Here is a 21,943-nt window from a genome sequence, read left to right as displayed (position 1 = left end):
AAAATTTTTGGCAGTGAGAAGGTAGAGAAGACTAGAGTCACATCAAATAAATCTTAGGTTTGTAGCTCTTGAGAGATAACTGAGAGGCAGCCACCAGGATCCCTGGGCTGAGACATTCTCCCATACCATAGAAGACATATTTTTTTGGGTGGAGCGCTCCTCTCTGTACAACAGCAACCTGGGAAAAAACAATATCCGCCCCCCTCCCTTTTCTAGACTTTTTCTCACCCAACCCTGCAGAATTTATTTCCCGCTATAAGTACAGCCAGAGGCTCTTTCAGTTACTGAGCCTAACAAGCAGCTGGTGGGTAGAGGTGGATCTTGGGATGCCTTGGGACTTTGGCAGACTTGTCCCGCACTTGGTGCTGGTAAAAGCTAGCCTTGGTATTCAGCTTGGTCCTTCCCATGAGCATCCAGACCTAAAAGAGGCAGCCACGAATTGTAGATCACTTATAGCTCCAAACAGGTTGAGGGCCAGTCACAGGCAGCACCTTATATTGGCCTGCACCAGAATCTCTCCCAAGAAACCTAGAACAAACATCCTCAGTTACCAGCTTCATACAACATCAGAGAAGGATGCAATAAGCTTCACAAGTAGCATATCCAAAGGGAGATCTTGGCTGACACCAAAACCTGCTGAGGCAAACTTCATTTTGTGTTGTCAGCACCTGCATAGAAATGTGCACACTGTGTTGGGGTTGAGACTCACAGTCAGCCAACCTGAGGGTCAATCCCATGCACAAATGGGCCAATAGCAATAAAGACTCAATTGTAACAGGAGGGCCCACATAAGCCACACAATAGACATTCCTGGAGCACCCAGCTCCAGTGATCAAGGAGATTGCATGTGACTTTACCTCTGAGTATACATTTGGTTGACTCCCACAAGGATGTTCTTATTTTTCTGTTCTTTATATCTAATAATTTTACTAACAGATGTTTTATTTTATACTTGAATAAATATTTACTTTGAGGATTTCTTTAAAAATTAAGGTTTTAAAGTCTTACTCTAAGTATGGTCTGATACATGCCCATCAGAACTCTCCAGTCTTCCCTGACACTCTGAAATGACAGTTTCTTTTGCAAGTTCCATGGGTCACATGCTTTTGTTATATGTAAATACAGTTGCCAGTATTTCCATGCTTCCTAGTTTTGTAGACTATGGAGTTTGAATTTCTCCTTTCCCTCCTCACTCCTTGATTTTGTTTTACTTTAAATTATTTTTAAATTTTTAAATTAGAGTTGACATACAATATTATATTAGTTTCCAGTGTATACCCCAGTGATTATACATTACATAAGTTACTAAGAGACTATCCTGATAAATCTCACAGCCATCTGACACCATGTATAGTTATTAGAAAATTATTGACTATATTCCCTATACTGTACTTTACATCCCCATGACTATTCTGTAACTACTTTTTTTTACTTCTTAATCACTTCACTTTTTCACTGATCACCCTAACCCAGTGATGGTGAACCTATGACATGCGTGTCAGAGGTGACATGCGAACTCATTTTTTTGGTTGATTTTTCTTTGTTAAATGACATTTAAATATATAAAGTAAATATCAAAAATATAAGTCTTTGTTTTACTATGGTTGCAAATATCAAAAAATTTCTATATGTGACATGGCACCAGAGTTAAGTTAGGGTTTTTCAAAATGCTGGCATGTTGAGCTCAAAAGGTTCGCCATCATTGCCCTAACCCCTTCCATCTGACAATCATCAAAATGTTTTTGTTATCTATGAATTTTTAGATTGCTCTGGGTAGTATGGACATTTTAATGATGTTGATTCTACCAATCCATGAACATGGTATGTTCTTCCATCTGTTTATGTCTTCCTCTATCTCTTTTTTCAATGTCCTGTAGTTTTCTGAGTGTCCTTAGTTAGTTTATTCCTAGGTATCTTAATTATTTTGTACAATGGTAAATGGGATTTTTTTTAAGCTCTCTTTCTGTAAGTTCACTGTTGGTGTATTAAAAGGCCATTGATTTCTTGGCATTAATTTTGTATCCTGCTACATTGCCGAATTCATTTATTAAGTCTAATAATTTTTTGATGGAGTCTTTAGGGTTTTCTATGTACAGTATTATGTCATCTGCAAATAAGGACAATTTTACTTCTTCTTTTCCAATTTGTATACCTTTTATTTCTTCTTCTTGTCTGATTGCATTTGCTAGCACTTCAAGTACTATGTTGAATAGGAGTGGTGAAAGCGGACATCCTGTCTTGTTCCTGTTCTTAAGGGAAATGATTTTAGTTTTTGCCCATTGAGTATGATGTTGGCTGTAGGTTTTTCATATAAGGCTTTTATTATGTTGAGGTATGATCATTCTATTCCCACTTTGCTGAGCATTTTTATCAGAAAAGTGTGTTGGACTTTGTCAAATGCCTTTTCTGCATCAATTGATATGATTATGTGATTTTTGTCTCTCAATTTGTTTATATGGTGTATCACATTTATTGATTTGCGGATATTGTACTAGCCTTGCATCCCTGGAATAAATCCCACTTGGTCATGGTGTATGACAGTGATGGCGAACCTTTTGAGCTCAGCATGTCAGCATTTGAAAAACCCTAACTTAACTCTGGTGCCATGTCACATATATAAATTTTTTGATATTTGCAACCATAGTAAAACAAAAATGTATATTTTTGATATTTATTTTATATATTTAAATGCCATTTAACAAAGAAAAATCAACCAAAAAAATGAGTTCGCGTGTCACCTCTGACATGCATGTCATAGGTTCGCCATCACTGGTGTATGATCTTTCTAATGTAATGCTGGATCTGATTTGCTAGAATTTTGTTGAGGATTTTAGCATCTATGTTCATTAAGGATATCAGCCTGTAATTATTTTTTATTGTGTTGTCTTTATCTGGTTTTAGGATTAGGGTAATGCTGACTTTATAGAAAGAGCTTGGAAGTGTGCTTTCCTCTTGAATTTTTTGGAATAGTCTGAGAAGGATTGGTTTTAGTTCTTCTTTGAATGTTCTATAAAACTCCCCTGTGAAGCCATCTGGTTCAGGGCTTTTGTTTGATGGAAGCATTTTGATTACTGTTTCAATTTCATCAGTAGTTATTGGCCTATTTAGGTTTTTTGATTCTTCCTGGTTGAGTGTTGGAAGCTTGTATTTTTCTAGGAATGTGTTCATTTCATCGAGGTTGTCCAGTTTGTTGGAATAGAGGTGTTCGTAATATTTTTTTTTACAATCCTTTGTATATCAGTCAGATCAGTTGTTACTTCACCTCTTTCATTTCTGATTTTGTTTATTTAGGTCCTCTCTCTTTGAGCCTGGCTAGAGGTTCATCAATCTTGTTTATCCTTTCAAAGAACCAGCTCTTGGTTTCATTGATCTTTTGTATTGGGTTTTTGTTTGTTTGTTTGTTTGTTTGTTTTTATCTCTATGTCATTTATTTCTGCTCTGATCTTTATTAGCTCCTTCCTTCAGGTGCTGACTGGCATAGAAACTGACCAATCAGAACCAAATCTGGGTGAAGTGCAAGGAGCCAATGGCTGCCTAGGAGGCGGAGCATTTGATGCTGACTGGCATAGAAACCAACAAATCAGAACCTAATCTGAGTGAACTGCTAAGGCAGAATCTAAGGTGGGGGCTGAGGAGGGGTTTTAAGGGCAACAGCTGTTTGGTGTAAGGTGTAAGAAAGTGGTTCAACTTTTTAATGACCAGTTTGGCAGTATAGTGCATATGGCTGGCTATCAGTCCAGATACAGGGATTGTATATTTTTGTCTGCCAAGAGCATCTCCTCCTGCTTAAAGGCTTCCCCGCCCACTATTTAAGCAATCCTATCCTATATAATCTATCTATGCTAATAAAAGGGTAATATGCTAATTAGACCAGGTTGACTGGCCATCTTCTGGATGTCTGACTTCCTTCCAGAAAAAGCCATAGTGGTGGGGGCTGAGGCAGAGAGGGCAGTTGGGGGTGAGATCAGACTGGCAGGGGAGAGCAGTGAGGGGCAAGATCAGGCTGGCAGGGGAGGGCAGTTGGGAGCAACCAAGGCAGCAGGGAAGGGCAGTTAGGGGCGATCAGGCAGGCAGGCAGAGGCAGTTAGGGGCAATCAGGGAGGCAGGCAGGTGAGCGGTTAGGAGACAGGGGTCCCAAATTGCAAGAGGGATGTCCCTGATTGGAGAGGGTGCAGGCTGGGCTGAGGGAACGCCCCTCCCCACCCCTTCACGAATTTCATGCACTGGCCACTAGTAGTAAATAATACTGTAATATATATTTGAACATTGCTAAAAGAATAAATTTTAAAAGATATGAATGGTCAATAAACATATGAAAAGATGCTCAGTGTCACTAAATATCAGAGAAATGCAAGTTAAAACCATCATGAGATACCACCTCACACAAGTCAGAATGGTTATCATCAATAAATCAACAAACAACAAGTGTTGGCAAATATGTGGAGAAAAGAGAACCCTTGTGCACTAATGGTGGGAATGCAGATTGGTGCAGCCACTATGCAAAACAATATGGAGAGTCCTCAAAAATTGTAAATAGAACTGCCTTATGACCAAACCATCACACATCTGGGTATATATCCAAAGAAAACTGAGACACTAATTTGAAAGAATATATGCACCCTACGTTTACTGCAGCTTTCGTGACAATAGCCACATTATGGAAGCAACCCAAGTGCCCATCAATAGACAAGTGGATAAAAAATTCCTGGTACATGCACACAATGGAATATTACTAGGCCACAAAAAAGAATTAAATCTTAACATTTGTTACAGCCTGGATGGATCTAGAGGGCCTTATGCTGAAATAAGTCAGTTAGAGAAAGACAAATACCATATAATCTTACTTATATGTAGAATCTAAAGAACAATGTAAATGAACAAACAAAATTGAAAGAGACTCATACATAGAGAGAACAGACTGATGGTTGCCAGATGGGAGAGAGTTTGGAAGGGCTGGGTGAAAAAGGTGAAGGTATTATTAAGTACAAATTGGTAGTTACAGAATATTCAGGGAAATGTAAAGTACAGCATAGGGAGAATAGTCAGTAATATTATAACTATACTAGAGGTCCGGTACACAAAAATTTGTGCACTCGGGGGGAAGAGGGGTGCCTCAGCCTGGCCTGTGCCCTCTCGCAGTCTGGGACCCCTCGGGAGAATATGCCCTGCTGGCTTAGGCCTGCTCCCCGGTGGCAGAGGGCAGGCCCAATCCCTAGGTGCAGCCCCTGGTCGGGCTCAGAGCAGGGCCGATTGGGGAGTTGGGGCGCCGCCCCTGTCATGCACAGAGCAGGGCGGATTGGGAGGTTGCGATGCCACCCTCAGTCACGCTCAGGGTAGGGCCAATTGGGGGATTGGGGCACCGCCCCCTGTCACACTCAAGGCAGGGTCGATGGGGAGGTTGGGGCGCCACCCCCTGTCACGCACAGAGCACAGCCAATCCGGGAGTTGGGGCACTGCCCTCTGTCACTCACAGAGCAGGGCCCATCAGGGGGGTTGGGGCTCCATACCCTGTCACGCACAGAGCAGGGTCGATCAGGGGTTTGGGGAGCTCCCCCCTGTCACGCACAGAGCAGGGCCCATCAGGGGGTTGAGGAGCTCCCTCCTGTCACCAACAGAGTAGGGCCGATAGGGGAGTTGGCACACCGCCCCCTGTCACGGACAGAGCAGGGCGGATCAGGGGGTTGGGGTGCCATCCTCTATCACCCACAGAGCAGGGCCTATCAGGGGCTTGGGGAGCCGCCACTGTCACACTCAGGGCAGGGCCGATGGGGAGGTTATGGCTCTACCCTATCACACACAGAGTAGGGCCCGTGGGGGGGGGGGGGGTTGGGGCACCGCCCTCTATCACCTACAGAGCAGGGCCGATCAGGGGGTTGGGGTGCCGCCACTCTCACACTCAGGGCAGGGCCGATGGGGAGGTTATGGCTCTACCCTGTCACACACAGAGCAGCGCCCATGGGGGGGGGGGGGTTGGGGCGCCACACCCTGTCACACACAGAGCCGCAGGGTGATCAGGGGGTTGGGGAGCTCACCCCTATCAGGCACAGAGCAGGGCCGATCAGGGGGTTTGGGCGCTGCCCCCTGTCACGCTGATCCCAGTGCCGGGAGGCCTCACGGCTCCGCTGATCCCAGTGCTGGAAGGCATATTACCCTTTTACTATATAGAATAGAGGCCTGGTGCATGGGTGGGGGCTGGCTGATTTGCCCTGAAGGGTGTCCTGGATTAGGGTGGGGGTCCCCACTGGGGTTCCTGGCCAGCCTGGATGAGGGGATGATGGCTGTTTGCAGCAGGTCACACACCCTTCAGGGTGGGGGTCCCCACTGGGGTGCCTGGCCAGTCTGGGTGAGGGGCTGAGGGCTGTTTTCAGGCTGGGACTGAAGCTTCCAACTGCTCCTTTTTTTCTTTTTTCTTTTTTTATTCTGGGCCAGCTTTAGCTCTGGCTCCAGCTCTGAGGCCTCAGGTGCTGAAAGCAGGTATCTGGTTTGTTTAGGTTCTATAATCGAAACTCCGTATCAACTCCAGCTCTGAGATCCCAGCCGGCAGAAAGCTGGTTTCTGTGGTTTTGTTTAGCTTCTATATTTGTTACAATGTTTCAAACTGCAAGCTCAGAGGCTAGCAAGGCAGGCAGGGAACGTTGCAGTCCTCCATCACTGAAGCAAGCAAGCCTCATGTTCAGTTTAAGCTGCCTGGCTGCCGGCCGCCATCTTGGCTGGCAGTTAATTTGCATATCGCCCTGATTAGCCAATGGGAAGGGTAGCGGTTGTATGCTAATTACCATGGTTCTCTTTTATTAGATAGGATGTGGTGTCAGATGGGTACTGAAAATATTGGGAAGAACATTTTGTGAAGTATATGATTGTCTAACCACTATGCTGTACATCTGAAACCAATACAAAGTAATATTGAATGTAAACTGTAATTGAAAAATAAAAATATTCTCATTACAAGAAAAAAATTATGTTACCATGTGTGGTGACAGATGTGCACTTATTGTGGTGATCATTTTGCAATATATCCAAATATTGAATCAGTATGTTACACTCTTGAAACTAATGTAATGTTATTTGTCAATCATATTTAATTTTAAAATAATCAATTAATTAAAATTGCCTCTCTATGATAATGTGTTTTGTTTTGTTTTGTTTTGTCTTGTGTTTGCACTGGTAAGCAGAAGAAGAAAGAAAAAAATCTAAACATAGACCTGCTGCCCTTATGTCCAGCCTACCATTTTCTCTTCACCTTTAGAAAAATGTACGTGGCTGACTTTGCATGTGTCCTTATGGACACATATACATAAAACCATAACAATGGCTACTTGGGGGGATGTGGGATTGAAACCAAATAAGAGCTTGGGGAGAGGGTGGGAGCAGGGTGAAGAGCATCAATGGGGGGAAAAAGGGGAACATCTGTAATACTTTCAACAATAAAGATAAATTTTTAAAAAATAAATCAAATGAGAAAATTTGACTGCTTATATGTACAATTCTGTATGTTTGGATTTTTATATATAAGCACATATAAAACTTAAAATACATAACATATAAGAAATCCTTCCCTTGGGTCTCAAAGTCTCCTCTGACTAACTTTAAGTTTTGTTCATGAGAAAGAAATCAAACACCTGACCAAAGGAAAGCACAAGAATGGAAGGAAGCCATACTGAGGCGAAGGCTCTGAAAACAAATAGGATTTGTTGCTGAATTGGTTTATAAACAAAAAAGTCTAATTTAAGCACCTCAGAAAGACAGCACAGAAGACTTTCATGGTGGAACAGCTCATAGCAGGCACAGTTAGGTCCCGAGGTGACTGACTTGACCACAGAAGACATTCAGATGTGAGGCTCATTTTCATCTGGGAAGGTGTCCCAGTGGCCTCATCAGTATCAGGTGAGTCTTCTTGAAATAGGCAGGAAATTTCAGGGCACTAGTGGTCATCTCTCTACAATTCTGTACCCAGCATAATAATAAATGCAGCTCTCTAATCCCAGTCCTCCTTTAATGACCATATGTTCTGGAGGTAAGTCATTTACCCCCCCCCCCTCCACCCCCTTCTCAGGCTATAACCCAACCTAGGCTGAAATACTATAAAATGCATCTGAAAAGGAAGCAGGAACCTAAGTGATGCCTTTGGGAAAGGCTATGATGCAGGAGGTTGAGGAGAGAAGTGAACATATTCACGGCCCAGAGGACAATATAAGCAAAACCACACTGGTTTTAAAAAATCACAAGTGTTTTATGTGGTTTGAGAAAAAAAAAGTTAAAAAATGATGGAATATTATTGAACCATGAGAAAGAAATCCTTCCATTTGCAACTATATGGATGGAACTGGAGGGCACCATGTTAAATGAAATGTCAAGACAGAGAAAGACAAATACTGTATGACATCACTTATATGTGGAATCTACAGAAACTATCAGTAACTGAACAGAGGTTTCTATGGGCAGGAGTGTGGGGGAAATTAGGGAGATTTTGGTCAAAGGGTAGGCATTTGCAGTGGGAAGATGAATACTATTTGGGGATCAAATATGCAGCATGATGGTGACTACTGAGATGCTGGGAGTTTGGAGTTAGTAACTCTGTCACCGTGACTGTTGCTGTTGCTGTTACCTGCCCACCTTCCAAGAGTCCCTTCGGCACTCCAATCGCTGCCGCCATGGTATCTTGGTGGCTCAGGACAGTGTCCCCGCTACGCCCCACGCAACAAGATTGAGACAAAAAGGCTTGCTTGGAGGTGTACAACCTAGTGTGCAACAACAGTTCTGTGGTTATCTAGATGACTTTTAAATATGACTGCTCCACCATCTTCCCTGGCGAGCAGGGTGGGAATATCAGGATTTACACAGATAACATCTGATTGATTGTTCGCCTTCATGCACTTTACCACTGGGGACACCATGAGCAAGAGGTCCAAGCTCAACCTCACATGGATCAGTGAGAATGTCAGTGGGCTGCAGTGAGCCAAAACTCGCATGGACAAGACCTTAGTGAAGAAGGTTGTGCCGAATTTTACTAAAGTTAAAGAAAGTTTTCATCAAGAGCTAGCTCCAGCCCAGCTGGGATTGCTCAGTGGTTGAGCATCAACCTATGAACAAGGAGGTCATGGTTTGATTCCCGGTCAGGGTACATGCCGGAGTTGCGGGCCGGAGTTGCGGAGTGTGGGGCATGCAGGAGGCAACCAATCAATGATTCTCTCTAGTCATTGATGTTTCTATCTCTCTCTCCTTCTTCCTTCCTCTCTGAAATCAATGTTTTAAAAAAAGAGCGAGCTCCAAATGGGTGTTGGTAGGTAGGGGAAACCAATTATGAGACCCAGGCCAAGTAACCCCAGCCTTCTTCCTTGCCAAGGTAATTTGCCTGCTCCCTGGGGGAGGGGGACAGTGGCCTCAGCTACCAGCCCACTAGGGAGAGGAGACACAATGAGAGGCAACACCCACCACCCTGTCTGCAACCCAACTCCCCTTTTCTGCTTCCCTTATGAGTCCTGTTATATCTTATAGCCAAAACTCATGGAACATCTTCCTCTTATCTTCTTTTTCTTTTGTTCCCCTTTTTCTTGTTCTGAAGAAAAATCATTTTGATGCCAAGGTCATGCATATCATCAGATCTGAAGCAACTCTTGCCAGGCTTCTGCTACCTAAGGTTTGTTTGAAAGCCAATATTCCAGAGACAGGTGCTGATATAAGGAAAATTGCATTATTTAAGAGTCAGCAGCCTAAAAAGATGGGGGACTCTCCTCCCAAAGACCATTATAACATCTCAGTACAGGCACAGGTTTTTATAAGGAGGGAGAGGGAAAGCAGATCAAAGGGAGGGGGGTGAAGAGTTCTCTGTGCAGACCAACACTGTACACTCTGATAAGGACCTCAAAACTTGTCAAGCAATGGTCTAGTGTGCATCATCCTGGTTTTTGTCATCTGGTTTTATGTCATCCTGGTTTTATAGCTAAAGGTCAGCAAAACTCCCAGAGCTGAGATGACTGAGGTTGGAATCTATATCTTTTGAAGTTAATTCCTAGAATTCTTTACGAACATGCTATTTATCTACAAGTTATATATTAGTCAGTCAGCATTTATAGAAACGATGTCAAAAGAATGGTGAGGTGGATTACACTGTGAAGATCCCTTTTTTCTGGCATTTCTCTTAGCCTGCCTGGCTTCCTCCACCAAGACCTTATCTTGCCTACCTGCTTACTGCTGAGGAGGCAGCTGTGCCAGGAGCCACACCATAGACTGTGGCCTTCATAAGCACACACAGTATCCCCATTTGTCAGGCTCAAGAGCTCCTAGAACCTCTGCCTGTACTGACCCACTCCCTCACCCACCCCACTCAAAGTTGCCTAATCGACATGTCCAACAGAGATGGTGCTTGGTGGTGAGACGTTTAGGCCTGAATCAGACCAAAAGAGAAGAGATAAAATTTGCTTTAAAAGATGCCAGACATTAGTTTTGTCATATCCTCTGAAACAGCATGTTTTCATCCATTTGATTGAAATTTTATTGTGGCATGGAGTGAGGAAAAAAGTTTGAGTCCAAATCTGACAGAAAGAGTTTTTCCAGGTTAACTTTAGAAGCTCCCAGTGAAGAGGATATTAAGGAGAGAGGCCCGGAGTGTGGAATAGGAATTTAGGTAAAACTAGGAACTGATGTTTTACTTTCAGGAAGGTCCTCTGTGGACAGAAAGAATGGCGAGGCCAGAGGGCCTCCTCTGCCACCTTAGCTATGTGCGCAGCAGAGCCCTGGTGTTAGGGGAAACAGAACACCTGTGGTTTTAATCCTATGTCTGCACCACACATTCAAAGGATTTTTATTTTTTCAAATAAATATGAGATGTTCTTCATGAGCATATTTCATATTGTTCTTTTTATTTTTTTTCTTGCTCAATTCATTTTGGGGGAGGAAATATGTGCTGTATTGGGGTTGTGAAGAACATCTGCTTTCAAACAGTCTACAGAAATAAATGTATTTTGTTTTTTAAAAAATATACACAGCATGATGATTATAGCTAACAATACTATATTTATATACTTAAAGGTTGCTCTTAAGAGAGTAGATTTTAAATGTTCTTACCACAAAAAAAAAAATGGAAATTGTGTGACATGATGGAGGAGTTAGTGAAGGTTGTAGTGGTAACCACTTTGCAGTATATATGTGTCTCAAATAATGTACACCTTAAACATACATCGTTATCCATCAATTATATCTCAATACAACTTGGTGGGGGTGGATAGAAGCAATAACTTTATCTAAAAAATATGATGCCTAGGAACTTGAAAGCAGAGCACTTAGTTAAAGGATAGAATCAAGGTTTCTTTTTCCGAAAGTCAGATAACCTGGATGTGTTAGTGGTAGAAAACCAATGAGAATAATGATCTTTCTTTGAAAAGTTGGTCACTGATTTGTATATCTTTGAATGGCTTTGGAGAGTGAGAAGGAAGATAATCTCTACAAAAAACTTTTTTGGTAATCATTTTGGACATTTATAATACTAATGAGCTGGTCTTAGGACAAAAATTTCATCATGGTAGAGACCATTTATTTGTTACTGCAGCACCATGATAATTAATGCTTTATGTTTATTTTACATTAAATTATTTATCAAAATAAATAGTAGAAACTTTGTGAATTCACCAAGAATGAGCCCAATGTCATTCAAAATAATGGGTTTTAAGACTAGCACATGGTTTTTAAGGTGTGGTGTTCTGACAATTCTCCTAAAACAATCACCTGAACTGATCATGCAGGATATTGACCCAGATTGAGTTTATGGAGGGGGTTTATGGAGAGAAAGAAAAAGGTCACCAAATTTCTAGAGCTGGCAGCTAAGGCTCAGTAATGTAATAAAGTCATCACATCGTTGCCACTTCCTAGGGTCTGTCCTTGCTCCTCATCCTCTATGACCTCTGTCCTTTCACATAGCACCTTTCAACACCAGCTGTGTCATTACAGTAAGGGACTACAATGTGGTGATTGTATGCAAATTTTCTTACTCATGAGTACTCTGGAATACATAAACGCTGTTAGGAACAAAAGGAAAAACACAAAGTTTACACAAATCTTTGGGTTCTCAAGGATTTTTGCTAACCAGAGTTGGGTGGATTGATGTGAGTGGCTGAAGCTTGGCTTAGAAAGGTCAGACACTTAGAAATAGTAAGAGATTAAGGAGTCCACCACTAGTGGAGATAACATGGTATAATTGAAGATATGCTGTCATAGAAAAGATGCCACAACACAGGTAACAGATGATGTTTCCTGAGTTTTGAGTGAAAGAACCAGGGTATATTAGAGATTACAGACAGAATAAATATATTTCAAATAAATGCATGATAATGGATGAAATATAGCTTGCTCATGAACCCACTAGGTGATGACTGAGTATCTTCTTAGAAGCAAAAGTAGGATTATATCCTGACCAGGCCATTAGAGGCTGCTCCTATCAGAAATGCAGGGCACTAACCAATATCACTATTAGGCTGAAACACGGAAACCTAGAACCACATGGAAATACCGATCACTGAGGTCCTGGAAGATATTGCTACGGGTCAGCCAATACAGGAAAGGGACGCAGGAGGTCACTAGAAAGAAAATTAACCCACCCTGCCATGTGCCTACTAGATCATGGCCCAGAAATAGAGTTTTCCTTCCCTGCAGTTCCATGGCACCATGTTGTGCTGGCACTTAACTGATTCACCTTGTAGCTCCAAGGGAAGTCCCACTGAATTGCTCACAGACTGAGGTGTGGTGGGAAAATGAAGGAAACATGAAACCGTCATTGAAGAATAATAATACTGTTACAGAAATGCATCATAAAGAGTGTTTGGGGTCAGTGATATCAGCTAGAATGTCACAAAAGTGGAGCAACAGTTTATATTGGCTTTATTACTGGTTACTGCTGAGAAGTACTAGAAATAGCTACCACTATCATGTCAGCTTGGCAGAGAGGAAACCAATGGCGAGAACCAGCAATGATCAGACCAAAGCTACAAATCAATAACCACTTAGTGAGTGCTCTCCTGTGCAAGTCTCCATGGGTTACACTGAAATGAATAAAGTGGGATTCCTGCCTGAAGAAATTGAAAATCACATGCACATGCTTCATATCTTTCTTACTCTGAGGATAAAGATCAGCATGTGTATTTCCCCCTAGTCAAAGGCTCTCTGCATTGTTGGAAGCCCAAAGGTCTGAAGAAATGAACAGGTGAGAACACCCAAGAAGGGAGTGACAGACATGAAGAAAAGGCAAGGAACAGTTTCAAAAAGTGTTAGTACAGGACAAGCGATAGAGAACGTGTTTGAAGGAATATTAACAGAAAACTTCCCTAACCTGGTGAAGGAAAAAAGTCACACAAGTTCAGGAGGCACAGAGAACCCCAAGCACGAAGAACCCAAATAGGCCCATGCCCAGACACATCATAATTAAAATGCCAAAATGAAAGACAAAGAGAGAATCTTAAAGGCAGCAAGAGAAAAGCAAACAGTTACCTAAAGAGGAGCTTCCATAAGTCTGACACTTGATTCCTCATCAGAAACTCTACAGGCCAGAAGAGAATGGCATGAACTACTTAAGGTAATGGAAAACAAGGATCTGAAACCAAGGTTACTATATCCAGCAAGGTTATCATTCAAAATAGACGGTCAAATAAAGAGCTTCCCAGACAAAAACAAAAGGGGGGGGGGGGCGCAAATCTAGGCATACAGAATTAAAATGGCAATAAATAAGTACCTATCAATAATAACCTTAAATATAAATGGATCAAATGCTTCAATCAGGGTAGCTGAATGGAGACAAAAACGTGACCCAAATATAGGCTGACTACAAGAGATCCACCTCAGAACAAAAGACTCACAGAATGAGAGTGAAAAGTTGAAAAAAAATTGTCCTTGCAAATGGGGGGAAAAAAAAAAGCTGGAGTAGCAATACTCATATCTGACAAAATAGATTCAAAATGAAGGCCATCATAAGAGAAACAAAGGTCATTATGTAATACTAAAAGGATCTCTCTAACAATAAATTGTAACCCTGGTAAACATATATGCACCCAATATGGGAGCACCTAAATATACAAAAATACTTCCAGAGAGCTTTAAAAGAGAGGTCAAGAACAATACAGTCATAGTAGTGGACTTTAACACCATGCTGACGTCACTGGATAGATCTTCCAGACAAAAATTTAACAAGGAAACTGACTCTGAAGGACACACTGGATCAGATGGATTCAATTGACACTTATAGAACATTTTACCCCAAAGCTTCAGAATGTACACTCTTCTCAAGTGCACATGGATCATTCACAAAGATAGACCCCATGTTAGGACACAAAAAAAGTCTCTACAAGTTCAAAAAGATTGAAATCATATCAAGCATCTTCTCAGATCACAGTGGAAAGAAATTAGAAATCAACGACAGTAAAAACACCCTAAACCTTCAGAACTCTTACCATTCGCAACAGCATGGATGGACCTGGAGAGCATCATGCTAAGGAAAATAAGTCAGTCGGAGAAAGATAAATATCACATGATCTCACTCATCTGTGGAATATATTGAACAACATAAACTGATGAACAAAAATAGAGCCAAAGGGAAAATTATTTTAGAATATAATAGAAGTAATCCTGTTATTTGTAGATTTTTAATATTTCCTACAACTTTTGTGATATCATACTATATTAGTACAGTTTTGGTAACATTATTATACTTAAAATCTTTTTTTCTTGAAATATTAATGTTTATTTCATATAACATTATTATATTTAAAATCTATTTTCTTGAGATATTAATGTTTATTGCATGTAAAAAAAAAAAACCACCCTAAACCTTCAAACAGATGGAGACTAAATAGCATGTTATTAAACAATGAATTGGTTACCAATGAGATCAAGAAAGAAATAAAACACTTCCTGTAAACAAATAAAAATGAACACACAACATCCCCAAATCTCTGGGACACAGCTGCAGGAAGCCACCCATTGTCTTCACTATAAGAGAAGTGTAAACAAGAATGCCAGAACGCTGGTGAACCTTGAGCTCCTGGCAAGGGCCAAAGCTATGTACCAATTATTTAGTCCAGACAATGGGGGCTCAAGCTATTTCCTGACCAAATAGTCTCAGAGTAAATCTTTCTAATATTTACTGACCTTTAAGATAGTCTGTCTGTTACTGCAATTGCCTGCCTGATTAAGAGCTAGATGTGTATCCAAAATTGAATAAAAGGCTGGCGAGACCTGGGCACCAGTGGAAGTCCTTTCTCTTGCATTGGGCTTGCCCGCCTGGCCCCCAATATTTCCAAATTATTATTTCTTGTCTCATCTCTTTCATTTGCATGAGGCCCCTTCTCCAGATCCCAAACCCTGAACCATGCGAGACATGGAACTTCACATCTGGCACCTCAACGAGGGAAATTTGGAGAATTCGCCTAGAGCGAAAAAAACGAAGATTTCACCAGATAGGTAGGGACACTGGATAGGTGGAGAATTTCACCACATGCAAAGCCCAGGACCAGCTGCAGAAATTGTAGGGTAGGAGTATCTCTTCTTTAGCTGCACTAATGGGGCAGAATTTGTCAAAAGGGGAGAAACTTTATTGTCGGCTTTTGGTTTGCATGCTTAAGGATAAAGGCATTAAAGTTCCAGAAAGTATTCTCTTACAGTTTTTGCATGTTGTTATAGAACATAACCCTTGGTTTCCTGAAGAAGGTACATTAGATCTTGAATGTTGGGAAAAAATTGGTCAGAACTTGAAAAAAGCTCAGCAGCAGGGAAAAAACTTGCCTCCAAACTGTTTTTCCGTGTGGAACATGGTATATCATTTGCTAGAGCCTTTCAGATAGGCTAAGGAAGATAAATTTTTCCCCTTGCACCCTCCACTCCTAAAGAGGAGCAAAAAGAAAAATTGGAGGAATGACCTTCATGGCCCCCTCCACCTTCATGTCCTAATCCTAAAATATTTAATTTGCCATTAATAGAATCACCTATGCAAAGAGCCTTCAGAGAAGGATTGAAGGACATGACAGTGGAGGAAAGACTTGCTTTTCCTATGATACAGGTATCTGAGCCACAGTTCCCGAATCAGATAATAAGAAACCATGAAAAATTTGACTTTAAAATGATAAAGGCCTTATGTGAAAGTGTAGTTCAAAATGGTCCAATGGCTCCTTTTACAGGAGAAATTATGAATAATATTTCTGAAGCATTCTTAACTCCTTATGATTGGTGTTCTCTGGCTTGTGCAACTCTGGATGGAGGAGATTATTTACTATGGAAGGGAGAATTTTTGGAGAAATGTCAGGAGCAAGCCCATGCAAACCGCGGGCTGAATGCTCAAATAACTTATGAAATGCTGGCAGGATGAGACAGTATATTGATGTGCAAAATCAGCTAAACTATGTGCAACAGGCATATGAGCAAATTAGACTTTGTGGAAGGAAAGCTTGGTGGGCTTTACCAGCAAAAGGGGACTCTGAGGGAGCTTTTAGAAAATGTATGCGGGGGCCTTTAGAATCATTTTCTGATTTTTGTGGCTCGTCTCACTTGAGCAGTGAGACGTCAGATTCAACATGAGACAGCAGGAGACATTTAAATTCAGCAATTAGCTTATGAAAATGCCAATGCAGATTGTAAGAAATGCCTGATGCCTCTGAGAGAAGGTAGTACCATTACAGAAATGATTCTAGCATGTCAGAACGTAGGGTCAGGCACTTTTCAAGCAAATTTATTCGCCTCCGCTGAAACAGTGGGGAATAAAAGGTGTTATAATTATGGGAAAACAGGCTATTTTAAAAAAGAATGTAGGCAACCAAGAAGGACACAAGGTGGCGCTCTAGGGAAAAGTGTGAGCATCCCACCTTCCAATGCAATCAACACAGTTTCTTTTTTTTTTTAAATTAAATCTTTATTGTTCAGATTATTACAATTGTTCCTCTTTTTTCCCCCCATAGCTCCCCTCCACCCAGTTCCCACCCACCCTCAGCCCTCCCCCGCCCCACTGTCCTCATCCATAGGTGCACGATTTTTGTCCAGTCTCTTCCCACATCCCCCACACCCCTTTCACCTCCACCCAAGAATAGCCAGTCCACTCCCTTTCTATGCCCCTGATCTATTATAATCACCAGTTTATTCTGTTCATCAGATTATTTATTCACTTGATTTTTAGATTCACTTCTTGATAGATGTGTATTTGTTGTTCATAATTTGTATCTTTACCTTTTTCTTCTTCTTCCTCTTCTTAAAGGATACCTTTCAGCATTTCATATACTATTGGTTTGGTGGTGATGAACTCCATTAGCTTTTCCTTATCTGTGAAGCTCTTTATCTGACCTTCAATTCTGAATGATAGCTTTGCTGGATAAAGTAGTCTTGGTTGTAGGTTCTTGGCATTCATCACTTTGAATATTTCTTGCCACTCCTTTCTGGCCTGCAAACTTTCTGTTGAGAAATCAGCTGACAGTCATATGGGCACTCCTTGTAGGTAACTGACTGTCTTTCTCTTGCTGCTTTTAAGATTCTCTCTTTGTCTTTTGCTCTTGGCATTTTAATCATGATGTGTCTTGGTGTGGTCCTCTTTGGATTCCTTTTGTTTGGGGTTCTCTGCGCTTCCTGGACTTGTAAGTCTATTTCTTTCACCAGGTAGGGGAAGTTTTCTGTCATTATTTCTTCAAATAGTTTTTCAATATCTTGCTCTCTCTCATCTTCTGGCACCCCTATAATTCTGATGTTGTTATGCTTGAAGCTGTCCCAGAGGCTCCTTACACTATCTTCATAATTTTGGATTCTTTTTTCGTTTTGTTTTTCCGGTTGGGTGTTTTTTACTTCTTCGTATTTCAAATCTTTGACTTAATTCTTGTGATCCTCTAGTCTGCTGTTGGAACTCTGCATAATATCCTTTATTTCAGTTAGTGTATGCTTAATTTCTAGTTGGTCCTTTTTCATAACCTCGAGGGTCTCACTAGATTTCTTGAGGGTCTCACTGCATTTACCGGCGGTCTCACCAGACTTTTTGAGGGTCTTACTAAATTTATCAGCGGTTTCTAGAAAATTCTTGAAAAACCTTAAAAGTGTGGTTTTGAACTCTATATCCAGTAGTTTGCTTTCCTCCATTTCTGTCATTTGTGTCCTGTTTCTTTGTTTCTGCATTTTTTATGCTTCCCTGTGTTGATACAGTGGCTTTCTGTGCTAGGTGCCCTATAGGGCCCAGTGGCTCAGCCTCCCCAATTACCTGAGGTGGACACGCTTGGTGCATCCCTTTGTTGGCTTTGTGCACAGTCTTGTTGTAGTTAAGCCTTGATTGTTGTAGGTATCACTGGGAGGAATTGACCTCCAGGCCAATTGGCTGTGAGAATCAGCTGTGTCTTCAGTGGGAGAACTTCTGTGCTGGAGACACCCCTCCAGGGCAAGACTTGCTTCAGTGGGGCTTTGGTGCTCACTGACTTTACCCCCTGAGTGTGTCCTTTATGGATCCGAAGAGCTGCAGTCTGGATGGTCCCACTCTGACCACTGGGCACAATGGCTCCTGGATCTCTAAGGAGGTGCTAATCTAGCCTTTGCCTGAGGCTACCCAAAAGGAGCTCAGCTGTGAAGCAATGCGAGTTGCCTTGGGGCCTTGTCCAGCTGCAGTTCGTTACATAATTTTCAGATTTCAAAGGGCCAGGTCTTTCATATGCAAAAGCCAGTGCACAGCTTGGGCGGGGCGAGGGTCCCAGGGGATCAACAGGGCAGAGCAAGCAGCTATGGCTGCCCTCAGAGGCCCCACTTCTCAGTGTCCCAGAAATCGCTGCAAGCACCTCCGAGAGAAAGCTGCCCTTGAGTTCCGACTGATGCCAGACAGTCCAGTTTCTCCCGTATGAGTCTGGGTCCCCAGAGACTCACCCGGAACTGGAGCTCAGAGCTTGAGACTCCCTCCCGATTGAAAAAGACAACCGTGTCCTCAGCAGCCAGCCCTCTCCGCATGCACCTCCATACCTCTGTATTTTACTTCCACACTGCACCTCCTCTGAGTCTCTGTATGCTTTTCTCTTTCCTTCTATTTGTAGAATTTCCACTCAGCCAGCCTTCCTGTGGTTCTGGATGATGTCCGTTTTGTCTTTTAGTTGTATGTTTGAAGTTGTTGTGCGAGGCAGCAATTTCCGGTGTTTACCTATGCCATCTTGGTTTCTGCCAATCAACACAATTTCAACCTCTCTGTGTCCTAGGTGCCAGAAGGGCCACCATTGGGTCGGTCAATGTATATCAAAATTTCATAAAAATGGGCAGCCGTTAGATCAAGACATAGGGTATGGCCAACCGCAGGGAAACGGCCAGAGGGGCAACCCCCAGTCCCATCATCAATAGGGGAAATCTGCCCTGCAAGGCCTACAGTGGACTCCCTGATCCGAGCCACTCCAGGGAGCGCAGGCCTAAATCTTAACAGTACTATAGTGGTCACTTTGATCCCCGATATGGCTCAATAAGCTGTTCCTACAGGAATCTGGGGACCTGTGCCACCGGGAACTTTAGGATTAAACTTAGGGAGGAGTGGAAACACTCTAAAAGGACTAAATGTTCTGCCTGGAGTAATAGATTCAGACTATGAGGGAGAAATTAAAGTTATATTAGAATGCAATCATATTATGCAAATTACTTCAGGACAAAGAATTGCTCAGATACTACTTTTATCTTATGTTCAGCAAGACGAAGTTATAAATAAGAAAAGAGGAATGCAAGGATTTGGAAGCTCAGACATCTATTGGATACAGGAAATTAGCAAAACCTGTCCTATGATTAATTTAAGAATAGAAGGAAAAATGTTTAAAGGCTTAATAGACACTGGAGCAGATTTCAGTGTTATCAGCAACGAATTCTGGTCTCTAAGTTGGTTCATGGCAGAAGCTATGGGCTCAATTAGGGAGGTGGGAGTTCCTGATAACACACAATGTAGTGCTGCAGTATTAAGGTGGCAAGATGAGGAAGGACAGACAGGATGGTTTCAGCCCTACATAGTCTCTGGAATTGCAGTCAATTTATGGGGCTGGGATGTTTTAGAAGGTTTACAAGCTTGTATTATTACAGGCAAAGGACAGAAGTTAATGGTATATTAGACTGGTCAAGGCTTAGGAAAAAGTAATCAGGGAATTAAAGAACCCAGACAAGCCAAAGGAGATCCAGGAAGAAGAGGATTAGGATATTAACCTTTTCAGAAGCGGTCACCTCTCAGTCTCCTCACCCTCATGCTGACCCTATACAATGGAAAAATTATAAACCTATATGGGTGGATCAGTGGCCATTAACCAAGGAGAAATTAGGTCATATTCATGAATTAATACAGGAACAAATAAAGCTGGTCACATAGAACCTTCCAATAGCCCTTAGAATACGTCTATATTTACTATACCTAAGACGGTGGCGGAAAATGGAGATTGCTACATTATCTTAGAGAGGTTAATGCCACTATGCATACCATGGGAGCTTTACAGCCTGGACTCCCAGCACCTTCACAAATCCCTCTAGATCAGTCTCTTATAGTAGTAGGTCTTAAGGATTGTTTTATCACCATTCCCTTGGCACTTCAAGATAAACAAAGATTTGCCTTTTCAGTGCCATCTATTAATAATATAGAACCCATGAAAAGATATCAATGGAGGGTTTTGCCTTAAGGAATGGCCAATAGCCCCACCTTGTGTCAAAAGTATGTGACTCAAGCTGTTCAGCCTTTAAGAGACAAATATTCCCAATGTTACGTTATTCATTGCATGGATGACTTGCACTTAGCAAGTCCACGATAAGAGCAGACTTTGGCAATGTTTTCCCAATTAGAAAAGGAACTCCCTAATGGGGCTTAAAAATTGCTCCAGAAAAGGTACAGAAAGAGATGCCTTTCAAATATCTGGGAATCATAATTGAAACCCAATGCATTAGGCCTCAAAGAGTGGAAATAAGAAAAGATTGCCTTAAAACTTTAAATGACTTTCAGAAATCATTAGGGGACATTAACTGGTTAAGACCTTATCTGAAAATCTTTACGGGAGAAATGACAAATTTATTTAATATACTTAGGGGTGACTCTAACCATTCCTCCCCCTGAACATTAACAGATGAAGCTAGAAGGGAGTTGCAAGAATTGAGCAGGCAATCTCCTCAGCCCAAGTAGCACAGGTACAGACTGAATTGCCTTTACTGAGACAGATTAATCATACTGCAAATAGTCCCACTAGTGTCATCTTCCAGAATAAAAACTCTCCTGCTATTATTGAATGGGTCCACCTTGGGCATCAGTCCTCTAAAACTGCTGTTACACATGTAGAACTTATGGCTCAATTGATATCTCAGCTTAGAAAGCACTGCAGGCAGCTTAGAGGAGAAGAACCAGAATGCATCTATCTTCCCCTTACTGGGAAGCAATTAAAAATGTTGTTGCAAACTGACTTAAATTGGCAAATTGGTCTAAGTGGATATTCAGGGGAACTTACTTGTCACCTATTAAAAGACAAATTACTACAATTTTTATATTATACTCCCATTATTATACCAAAAAATACTAGGTAGGAACCTATCCCTGGAGCATTAACTGTTTTTACTGATGGATCATCTAATGGGAAAGCCGCCCATCATACAATGAATTCAGACTGACACTGACCAGTCATACTTCTGTGCAAAGAATTGAATTAGAAGCTATTAAGGCTGCATTGCAGGATTTCCAAGAGCCTCTTATCATAATTTCTGACTCTTCTTATGCTTCGAGCCTAGTGAATAGAATTGAAACTGCTTGTTTGAAATGGCTCAGTGACCAAAGTTTATTTTTACTATTTAAACAAGTTCAGCAGATTGTGCAACAGAGACAATATCTTTTTTATATCACTCACATCAGGGTTCACAGTGCATTACCTGGCCCACTCACAAAAGGAAATGCACATGCTGATCAATTGGTTGCTTTATTAAAAGAGGCCTCAGAGTCTCATCAGCTTTTACATCAGCCTGCCAA

Source organism: Myotis nattereri (assembly GCF_964212035.1).
Source record: "Myotis nattereri genome assembly, chromosome: 5".
NCBI lineage: Eukaryota > Metazoa > Chordata > Mammalia > Chiroptera > Vespertilionidae > Myotis > Myotis nattereri.
Note: the sequence above shows the minus strand (reverse complement) of the source record.